Raw genomic sequence first — 12492 nt, 5'->3', positions numbered from 1 at the left:
ATTTACATTACTTGTATGCGTTTAGCAAACCCAAAGTGACCTGCAGTGCATTACAATGTATACATTTGTTCGAACCCATGACCTCTTGCGCTGCTAATGCAATGCTCTAAACAACTGAGCTATACAGGAGCACAAACTTGGAGTGGAACAGAAGCGTAAACCTCTTGTGCTTTATTGCTTTATTGAGTGAGCTCTGCTTTAATGAGCACTGATAGGCAATAAAAGATGGGGGTGGGGCAATGTTAATCTGGGTCATTGCATATGTAAATGCACAGCTGGCGTCTCTCTCACTGATATCTATGCGTCACCTGATATTAGCTCTAAAGATGCAGGCAGGCAGGCAGGCGAGCAGGGTTACAGCAGCAGCAAACTCACCCCGTGGTCTTCTCACCCGTGGTCTATAATGCCGTTACTAAAGGTGTCAAAGCCACGCCCTCTCACCACGCCCGGCTTGTGGGTCAAAGATATGACTGACAAGCTCATTTCCGACAGATGATATTTTTAGTCAGTTATACTATAATTGAGAAAGAACCAGGTGCTGGTTCAGAGTAGGGCTGGGCGGTATGACGGTATATTCCGTTACCGCGGAATAAAATGTCAGACGTAACAGATTTTTCTATTCCGTCTATTCCGCGGAATGCAAATAAGTGGGCGTGGCTAACTCTGCCTCCAGCATGTTAGACTGAGTGTGACGGAGAAACATGTAAAACAGTTCACTTATAAAAAATGAAAGAGTTATTTGTGTATTTTTAATAATAAGTGCCAGTGAATCCACCGCGGGTCACGCAGCGAGACTCTTGTCTTGCTCGCTCTCGCTCGCTCTCTCCTCATGCAGCTGCCGGCCGGTCTCTCGCGTGCAGAGGTCTCTCTAGACAAGCGCAAGGAGCTGCGACACCAAATAAAGAGTTCTTCTCGCACATAATGCTAATAGTTGTAAAGTTTTCTGAACTTTAAGCAAGCTAAGACAAAACTCGCGTTTATATCAGTGACACGTGCGCTGCTGTAGTTTTTTGACGCGCCATCTGTCATATTTATAATATTCAGAGCTTCTTCTCTCATATACAGGTATTAATCCTGTCTGTAGGTTTTTCCATATATTTATACCTGTTCATTTTACATATTGCATATGTTTAATGTAATGTTTGCATAAATACAAAATACAATGAAGCCATACTACACTTTTAATAGTCTATAAAATTAATAACTCAAAACAAGATTCTGTCTAATCAAGACTTATCTGTTGTTATCTTCTGGGCATTTTCACTTTAACATTATTAACTTTAAATTGCTCATATTTTAAAACTGTGGTGAGCATTTAGTTTAAAGCTATAGTGAGTGGTGTATTTCTGTACATTTTTATCATCAAAAAACTATATAAACTGCAAAACATGTATATCGTGAAATATTCCGTTCCGTTAAATAAAATGACTCATTCCGTGAAATAGATTTTTGGTCATTCCGCCCACCCCTAGTTCAGAGCTAGTCCTGTTCTTATTTTGAAGTTGGTTCGACTGGTGAGCCTTTAAAGAATCGGTTTGCCTTTCCATGGGCTAGAGAGCCACCACAGAGCCAAGTCTTATGTCAGAAAAAAACGTGTGAATACGTCTCATCTTTACAAGCAATGTTAGTGCGGCAGTGCCAAACACAAATACACCATCAAAAATGTTGGATGTACATTATTATTAATGATCAATGGCTTTGCATACCTACATTGGCACCTAAACGCAATGAATCAACGTGTATATGCATCGCGATGTAATATATATATATATATATATATATATATATATATATATATATATATATATATATATATATATATATATATATATATATATATATATATATATATATATATATATATATATTTTGCTGGATCGGGTATCGGAAAAACGGGTCCGATCAAAATCCGATACGGTGCGTTACTTGTGGTTGTTACTGTCAGGCTACAGAAAAGTCAAACTATTATAAAAGCCCCATAAATGTTATTATACACTATATTCAAAATATTCCTAATATATTCAACAGCCTTATGCGAAAAACAAATGCATATATGAAGATATTTAAGGTCACAAAAACGTAATGGTTTGGTGCTCGCCGAGTTAATACACTGGAGTAGCGTGAATTAAATATGTCATACACACACACACACACACACACACACACACACAAACACACACAAAAGCCGTATTTTAAACATCTGATTAAAAAGTCTTTCATGTTGTGACAGTTTGCGCAATTAAGTTAAAATGTACTTGAACTACGTTATTTATTTGCTCAGTCATATGTCCACTCAAAAACAATTAATAAATATTTAAGAACACTTACATTCTTTTAACTTGTATCTCATTTAAAAAAAAATTCACTTGACATGATATTCTCCTGATTTTGTGCAACATGTTTTGTGTGTATATGTGTGCGTTTATATTTATGTGTTTATACACACACAATTCTAAATGGATCACGAAAAATACTAGTATTGGATCGGGATCGGTCGATTCTCAGAATACAGGTATCGAAATCGTATCGGTAATGGAAAAAGTGGATCGGCCCAGCCCTAATATGAAACGCACATTTGCAGACCATTTCAAACAAAAACTGACACAAAGACATTAATTAGTATCATTCAACATACAAAGATGTCAGAACGGTCCTCTTTCTCCACACTTGTAAACACTGGGGCGTAGTTTCGATATGTCATCTTTGACCTCTTGACGTGATGACGTTTTGCGTGAGGTCGCGCTGGCGCATCACAGGACCGGATATAGACGAGAAGTTGTGGTTTAAAAGTGCATATTTTTTATTTTTCTTATCAAAAATGACAATCGTTTCACTACAGTAGATAAGACCCTTATGCCTCGTTTGGGATAATTTAGAGTCCTTTGAAACTCCGTTAAAAAAATTGTTCAGTGTTGAGTTAAGTGTTACGTGTTGGTGTCCATTAAAGTCCATTAAAATTAGAAAAATCCTGGAATGTTTTCCTCAAAAACATAATTTCATCTTGACTGAACAAAGAAAGACATCAACATTTTGGATGACGTGGTGAGTAAATTATCTGGATTTTTTTAAGAAAATTGACTAATCCTTTAAGAGAAAAAGCTTCCCTGCCAATGACAAGTTTTTCTGGCAATCCGTATTTCCACTATTATCCACAAGGTGGCGCTCCTACCCAATTTTAAAAACCCAGAAGTATTCCCTTCAAACTTTGTGTATGTTTTGATCATCGCTCTGAAAAATTTGGTATTTCTGAAGAAACCTACCCATATTTGAGAGTTGATAAAAAGAGAACAAATAAAAGTAGGATGAAACTTTTTTTTAAAGCAGATGGTATATTCTTTCATTTGATATATTGTATGTTCAAAATCATAAAAAATGCCGGAGCTGGCTGGCAACTTTGTTTAAAAATGCTGTTGGGATAAAGAGCTCAAATTTAAATGAAAAAGAGAGGAAGAGAGAGACCAACAGCAAAGTGAAATAAAAAATGAGACCTCCTGTTAAGGAAAGGTGTGCTATTTCTTTCTAAGCTGATAAAGCAGATGAAAACAAGTCCTACAGACCTACAACACCCCGTCATGAAATGTTCCTTATACATAATCATTCATAAAATCAACCATAAAAACTGAATTTTTTAGTTACGCTTTCTCTCACGCACACAAATATCAAATCACATCAACCGAGACGGATGATTATGTCCCATGACAATGTCAAGTGTCCTGAGCCATTAAAGAGCAACTTGTGCAGCAACACATGTCCAAACAGATAAACTGTATGAAACACAGCGGTGTGCACAGATTGTAAACTTTGATATACTGCCATGGCACAAGAGAGAAAGAAAGATGGACAGATGGGAGATCTCTGAGTAACTCTCACTGACCTTTTCCTCTGATAACACATTACAACAGTACAACCCCAGAACACACACACAAAACACACACACTCACACACACATGGGATGTGAGCAAAGGTCAGCATCAATCATACATGTGTGAGTGTGTGCGTGTACCTGACACGCTGTCGTGTAGCCGCACGTGAGACCGTGGGATAGTTTGACTTTTTTCACACTTTGAAAGTGATTTCCATGTGGACCATCAGGGTCTGTCACCTGAGGACACTGTGATTTGGGAGAAAGAGCATTTTGACTGCGGGTGGAAACGTGACATTCAACAATACAAGCGAAACTGTCCGAATTTCCATGTAGGGGAGACACGTGCTGTAGACAGACAAGACGCACGTTTGAAGACGAGACAGGAGGCATGTACAGGTGAAGAGTCTACAACAGGAGTGAAGACAGTTTGCAGAAGAATGTCAAAGTAGGAAAAGTGACGATATGGAAAGAGGAAAACAGAATGAGAGAGAGAGAGAGAAAGAGAGACAGAGAAGGAGGGAGAGAGAGAGTATGTCAGTGTCAGGCCCTTGATGCATCTGTCTGCTCTGTTCCTCTTTAATAACTTGTCAAATCAATAGCTCCCCGTCTGCTGCCCATCACGTCTTGCGTGTTTGAGAGAAACAAGAAGAGTGACAGGTCTACAGGAAGCTGAGCTTTACACGCTGTGACATTTCCAGCGTTCAACATCACACGTCACCTCTAGGAGCTTGTGTGCGGCCCTATGCCATTTTCTGCCGGCCGGTCGAGGTGGATGGACTCTCACTGTCTTACAGTAATACAGCTGGATATAAATCGGTAAACATGGGAGGATTCCTCAAATTATCAAACATTTGATGTGGAAGAGATTGCGCTGTATTTTGTGACATCACAGCAGATGGACCACTTACTGGATGAATTTGTGACGCTTAAAATATGGTAACTATATAGGAACAGATCCACAGCATTTGGGCTATACAGTACAAAACCATTGTGTGCTTAATGTTTCAAAACGAATGAAACAATCATTATGGTTCATTTAAGAAGCACAGAAATAAAGTTTTGTTATTTATGTTGTGCAGGTGTCTAAAGAAATTGAAGAGCTCAGATGCAAAACCCTCTAAGTGCGTCTGACATGTTTTAAAGCTCCCATAACACATGCTGCATCTCTGATGTTAATCTAAAGTACCTATAGAGTAGAATTACACCCTTCATATCTCTGAAGAGTCTTTAGTTTCATCAAATTCATAAAAGACAAATCAGCTCTAGCAAATCTTTTAGAAAATGCACAGAAACATTTGGAAGTAGGAGTCATGAGCTGCGGGAGGAGCGAATCAGGAGCCAAGCAACACTGTATACAACACTGGATAACTTATGTTTCAAGAAATGTACGTGCAATTTACATTATATGCACTTACTCGTCGATTTCCAACATAACACATTACTTACCGCATGCAACTCTTTACCCGGTTAGGATTTTTCAACGAAATCCAGCGTTAAACAAACACACACGCAAAACTCTTCCAACATGCTGGCTTACTTTTCTTTACATCCAAAAACACACTTCTTTTGTGCCATTGTTGAGTCTTGATATAAAACAAAGCTGTCGCGTGAAGTGATGCATAAAACGTTCTCGGTTCTCCCTCTCCCGCTGATTGACATGTTGCATGCTTTTTCGGGGGAAGTGCCCATAAAAAAATGACACGTAAGGTCTACCAATGATACTTAAGATGTAACCGTGTTAAAAAAAAACTTTTAGAAACTTGTATGAACCCTGGTGAAGTGCATTTGGCACAGAAATACTCTGTAACACGTCCAACTGTTTTTTTTTTGACACTTTGCCTATGTTTAGCATGAGGAAACCAACTCTTAAACTGTGTTAATAAGTCAGAATGCATGACATACCATTAAACACTACCTTTAATGTTGTAAATGAACGTTTTTTTAATCGGACTCTTAATGGATTCTGCCAACAAACCTGTATTTCTAAATGACCTGAGGCTGGGATTAAAAGGATTTGAAGCAAAATGATTTGATGGATGAAGTATATGACGTGCCAAGAGCATTCTGGTAACATCACAATATCTCATTTTTGACAAAGGTGGCTTTTAGCTGCATTTGCATCGGAGCTCCTCAATTTCTCTCTCTTTCACCTTAACATCCTCATTCGGTTCAGACACTCCTGCCAAAATGTTGGTGGTGGGAATGATCCATGAACCTGTGAGAAATCAATCTCAGCAAAGCCCAAAACACAATCAATTCTGTGCACGCTGGCAGATTTTGGCAATGCTAGACATATATGCAAGTAGGGCTGCACAATTTATTGTCTCACCATCGACATTGCAGAGCATGCAAAGCATTTTTTTTTTAAGGAAAACTATTTCAGATGCCATTAACAGTGTCACATTATACAAGAATGGTTTCAAATTCAGAGAGAAATCACAGATTCACCTAGCAAAAATAATACATTTCCAGTGAAGGTATCAATAATACGATCTGGTCGCATTGTAATACCATCATACAACTATTTTCCTTAAGTTGCCACCCCAGAGCAAAACAAGAAATGCAGGACAGAAGTTAATAATACCCCTCAAACAGAGCGTTTCAAGTCATCTGGCAAAGTCATCCAGTTTTCACTCATATCACAACATACATCTCAAAATAACTAGATAGATTTAAAAAAAAAAGGAATATATTGCAAAACAAATGTACATGTCACCTGATGTGTATAAGTCACATGATCATACTTTAAATATGGTGTGGTATGTTTGGTTGGAGGACAAGACAGAAGAGGTGTGTTCAACTACATGTGGCGTCACAAAAAACATAAAAGGCAGGGTGAACAATTTGGAAAAAGGAGTCGGTCAGAGTACTAAAACACACTTGTAGCCAATCAGCAGTAAGGGGAGTGTCTACTAACCGACATCGTTGCCTGGGTTGCGTATGTGTGGGGCGGGTCTATCAAAAGAAGGTCCAGATTCTATTGGGGTAGGGGCGTGTTTGTTTAATTGATTTCAAATATCAACATTGGCTTTCAGAGATAACGCACCCCGCCTTTAAGCACATGACATCAAAATACCGTGAGAGCAATTTGGGAGTCAACTGCTCTGTATGTTTTCGAGTCACTCTCGCAGTATCTTGATGTCATCTGCACGGCAGTTTGCATGGTGCCGTATGAAGTCGACCATGGTTTTTGAAATGACTTATGAGACAACAAAATGATATTTTAGTCGTATAACAGCTTTTAATGGAAACTGTGTCGTTTCGCAATAAGATTTTGTCGACATTTCTAAAAAATAAAAAACGCTTAAGTTTTTTACAAGTTTTTTAAACATGGCCTTGGTTGCCAGCACACTGAACCCAAACATTTGTGAATAATAAGTGCAATTTATTTAAAAGTTATTTATATAGAACTTTTGTACAATGATGCATTCTTTCAAAGCAGCTTTACATGAAAAAATAGGAACATAATTATTGCAGTATATAGAATAAGTCCATACAAAGAAGAACTAGTGGACAGATTTCTCACAGTTTGAAAAGTTCATGGTGTTGAATCTTTAAGATATTCAGAAGTATCCGGCTTTACACTCAAAAGATATAAACGCCACATTCTTTGCATGCTGCTCAGGTGACTTCACGTCCAGCGGTTCTTAGACAGAATACGAAAGAGACCTTATGCTGATAGGCCTAAATCTGGCTATGCGAGACTAAACCTGCTCAGGACTGTTTTCACGTTTGCATTCAAAGATCTCATCTCTCTTCCAGCCGAGTTCAGTTCCAGAGGAGGAGGGATAGCCTGGGGCCTTGCCCGCAGCAGAGCGGTTCGTGCTGGGCATCCCTCTCACAGACCCATGTGTTCTCAAGAAGAAAGCCAGGGAATCATAACAATGGACCATGTTTTGCCCTTTCCCTTGTTTTTTTAATGGCTGGGGTACAAAGGCATGCTTTGGTGTCAAACTTTTTTTTTGAGAATTTGAACATGCCTTTCTTAGAAGCTGCAGAGTTTTGGCAGACTACAAGAGATGGGCCAAAAACAATAAATACATCTATATTTCATCCCTATACACTCATACTCTAATGTCAAGAACTGATATTTCTAGTTACGTTTCTCACAGTAATATTTTTGGGACTACCACACAAAACGTATACAGGTATGTAAGAAAACAAAACATCAGCATCAGCATTTGTCCAACAAACATTAAATTACTCCTACTGTATCTGAACAAAATGCAAACTGTAAGAATATGTTGCTATGTTTCATTTGTAAGGATGTTCAAAACTGTTGCGCAGAATCCTTCAAGGATTTCCAGAAAATGAGACACAGACTGAAATCAAAGTGCTGTATTTTCTTAGTATATTTTTAAGTCCCTGTTTATTCCTGAGGCATGCGTGTCTATATGTGGAGCTCTCAGAGTTAGCAGTGGTTTTCATTAGCACTAAATGAAGGTCTTCATTATCAGCCTTCTTGCAGTGTGTTCTTACTCAAACTGCCCCGCCAAAAGGGCACGGAGGCAAATTCGAAACCTAAATTAACTCCATGATGAAGGTCAAGACCAGCAGACCCGCACAGAGGTTTTTATAATGATCTCACTGTATTGCAGACGTATGTTTTCCCGCACTGCTCATTGGACTTTGGTGGACTGACCTGCTTTTACACAAACACTTTGGCCTCCAAAGTCCAGCAGATAATGATGTTACTGATGGAACAAATAGATCAAATCCAGTAATGATGCCAGATAAGTGACAAACTAAAGGTAACTAAAGAAAAACTAACAAGCACAGTTGTTTGTAGCAGCTAGTATGTTTTGTTATATATATTTGGAACATCTTATATTGGTCTCTCAGTTTCTGCTATGCATTTCTTTGGTTTTACCCAAAAGTGCTTCACACAAGATTCTTGAATACTGGAATTATTTCAGATTATTTTGTATTTACATCTGTTCGGGGGTAAATCCTGAGAATTTGTCTCTTTCGTTTATCCTACCCATCATTCAATGGGTCAGTTTCCTAGACACGGATTATCCTAGTCCCAGACTAAAATGCAAGTCTTCATTTAAAAACAACACTGACATATCTGAACATATACCAGTGTTTTGTCTCACGATGCACACCACTATTTTTTAAGGTTTGTTTGTAAACTGTTATATTCATATGAATGTGTTTACATTTAATTCATACAGTAAAGATTGTGATGTGAAGTGTTTTATTTTCATTACTTTTAAGTAGGGATGCTAAACAATTAATCGCGATAAATAGATTAAAATTTTTTGTTTACATCACATATGTGTGTAAACTATATATATATAAATATGAACACATTCATGTATAATTTTAAGAATAAAATGTATATATTAAGTATTTATATTTATATATAATATAAATTATACATAAATATACAAATGTATATACACATGTAAACATTTCTAAAACATATACATGCATGTGTGTACATTTATTTATACAAAGTTATTATACACAGTTCACACACACATATATGATGTAAACAAAAACTTTTATTCTGCTAACGATTAATCGCGATTAATCGTTAAGCATCCCTACTTTTAAGAGACATAAACCTTTTTAAAGGCATATTAAATTTCTCTTTGCAGAAGAAATATTTGTTTTGCAATAATATACCTAATTACTGCAGTAATATAACAAAGACAACATCTGTGATATTACTTTATGTAGAAAATGTTAACAGGTGCAGGCATCAAAGAGCTTGCATATCAGCATAAAAAAAAAAATCGGTATCGGCCAATCATGAAGATAACAAATCTGAAAACAGTATCGGCTGCAAAAATCCTGATCGGAGCATCCCATCCCATCTTGATATATTTTTGTAGGCCAACTCCAGAAATTAGACGGACACTGGTTCAAAAGTTTATGACACTTACATGCTTTGTCCAACAAGCTAGTCTTGACAGATGAACACAACTTTTATGAATGTTGAAGTCTACATTTGTTTGCTTTTATTTCGAGTAAACAGACTTCAAAATTCAAAAAAGTTGTGTTTGTGAAAACTAACTTGTTGGACAAAGCGTGTAAGTGTCATAAACTTTTGTTAAACACAGAACTTATTTTTTGCGATAATCCAAAAGTCTATGGGTAAAATAAATGGGCTTTTTAGCCAGCAAATAAGGGTTTTGCTAACTTCTAAAGTTTGCCTACAAAAATACGTCGTCCCTGCGGCACTCAATTAATCCGAGCACAGGCAGCCTTAAGGCCGGGGATATACCTTTTTTCCGCGTCAGGCTAGCAAGTATACTCCTCGCAGCTACACTCGGATGGCCGCGTTCGAAACATACGATGCAAATGATTTCTTATTCAAATTATTACTCTACCAGGCCGTCAGGGCAGCACTGATTTGGCGACATTTAGAGTACATTAAAATATTAGGATAGGTGAAGAACAGTAGCCGATACACCATTGCAAACACAGTTTAGTACAAACAACAAGACAACAAAGAACAGGAATCAAAGATTATGGTAACGAACATGCTCCACAGCTTTCTGTTCTTGGAAGAAGTAAAAATTTAAGAAGAAAAACTATAGTGTGTGTGTGTGTGTGCGCAAATGCTGTATTTCCTTTGTATAATTGTAGAGTGTCCTGTCTAATTATTTTCACGCACATGCGCTGTTGTAAGCGGACTGTACGCGCACTGTCCACGCAGTCTCAAATTTTGGGCTGCACGGCGGCGGTCCGCGCGGACCCTCCTGATGACGAAAATGACGTCATGCGGACGGCGCGCATACACGGACGTCCCTAGTATACCTTCCGCTTTAGTAAATCAATACCATAAAGGAACGGTTCACCAAAATATGAACACTCTCATTATTTATCTTCCCTATGACATCATAGATGTACTGTACAAGACTTCATTTAGATTACTTTAATGATGAACATACACTCTAAAAATGGCTAGGTTACTTTTTGACCCGTAATGGGTAAATATTGAACAGAACACATGCTGGGTTAAAAATAACCCAATGCTGGGTTGTTTTACCCAACTACTGGGTTATTATACCCCATGGTTGCACAACAACAACCGAACATTGTGTAATTTTTAACCCAGCATGTGTTCTGTCCAATATTTACCCATTATGGGTCAAAAATAACCCAGCCATTTTTAGAGTGTATATGTATTTTGAAATGTCACCATCTTGATTCCCATTTCATAAGTTTAATAACATGACAACATTTTAGTATGAAATTATTTATTTGCGTTCACCTGAAGATAAAAATAAAATCATTTAGATCTGGGATGCATGAGGATGAAAACATTATGATAGAATTTTAATTTTTTGGTGAACAATTCTTTTCAAGTTGACTTAATGTTTTGTGAATAATTCATAAATATCTGACAATGTTGAACAAAAAGCAGAAAACTTTCCGCATTTTTAGATTTTAAAGATTTATAAGCTGTTTTAAAAATGTCCCCACAAGGTCAAAATGTGGTGATATTACCACACTGAAGAGATTAAAGTTACACACACACGCACATACTTCTTGTGTTATACAGCAGGTGTTGTCTGTGGCTCTGCTCCATAATGTATATGAGATGAGGGAAGCTGGGCAGTGGTGTGCTTGAGCGGGGAACAGCTCGCTGTCGGACACACATGTCAGAGATGTTTCAACCTCACGTCTCCACGGAGCAGCCCAACACACGCCTGACAAATCTGTACAAGCAGTCATCTGCTCACTCAGCTCTGCACACACACACACACACACACACACACACACACACACACACACACACACACACACACACACACACACACACACACACACATGCATACACAAACAGTAGAAACACTGCTACAGTCAGAAAAGTCACAGTGATCAATAACAGACCACAGATGATGTGCCTAGTCGTCTGCTCCTGAATGTTTTATCCGTAGATGTCATTTTTAATAAAGAAGAAAAACTAACACCACTGGTTTGTTATCTGACATATATAATGACAGACTACAGTATGTGATGGATGGGTGTAAGGAGTCTGTACCAAATATATTTAGATTGTATATCACCGAAACACATGACATTTTTAATCAAAATAAGCTTATTTGTTGGACCATCAATAATGTTTACATGTAATAAATTTTCATTACCGTAATTTGTAGATACGTAAAATGCATATTATCGATTACAAAAATGTAAATTTCATTGTTAACTTTTAAAATATTTATATGTAACAGTACCTTTTAAAGAGTTCCTAATAACAAAATACTAATAACAAAATAAAGTACCTTTGAAGAACCAGTATGCACCTTTTATGTACAAAAGTGTACTTTTTGAAAATGTACCGCCAGCAGTGACGACTTTTGTACCTTTTTCCGAGAGTTTAGTGAGCAATTCAGGGTTTCCCACAGCACATTTTAGTTCAGGCGGCCCGCCTAAGCTTGGAAACCCTACCGCCTTAACTAGGTCGTCCAAAAAAAATATTTGCTGCACAAAAGGCCGTCAAGGCCATCTCAGAGAAAAGCGTAGACACGCTTCACACCGCGAGCACACACGGCCGAAATGAGAAAGACGTGGTCAGGACCGTCACTTTCCGGAGGATAATTAGCCAGTTGAAAAAACATCTCAGAGAATAGCGTGGACGCGCATGGCACCGCGAGCGTGCACGC

Source organism: Paramisgurnus dabryanus, chromosome 11 (genome assembly GCF_030506205.2).
Source record: "Paramisgurnus dabryanus chromosome 11, PD_genome_1.1, whole genome shotgun sequence".
In the NCBI taxonomy this organism is placed as follows: Eukaryota; Metazoa; Chordata; class Actinopteri; order Cypriniformes; family Cobitidae; genus Paramisgurnus; species Paramisgurnus dabryanus.
This window is presented reverse-complemented; position numbering follows the sequence as displayed.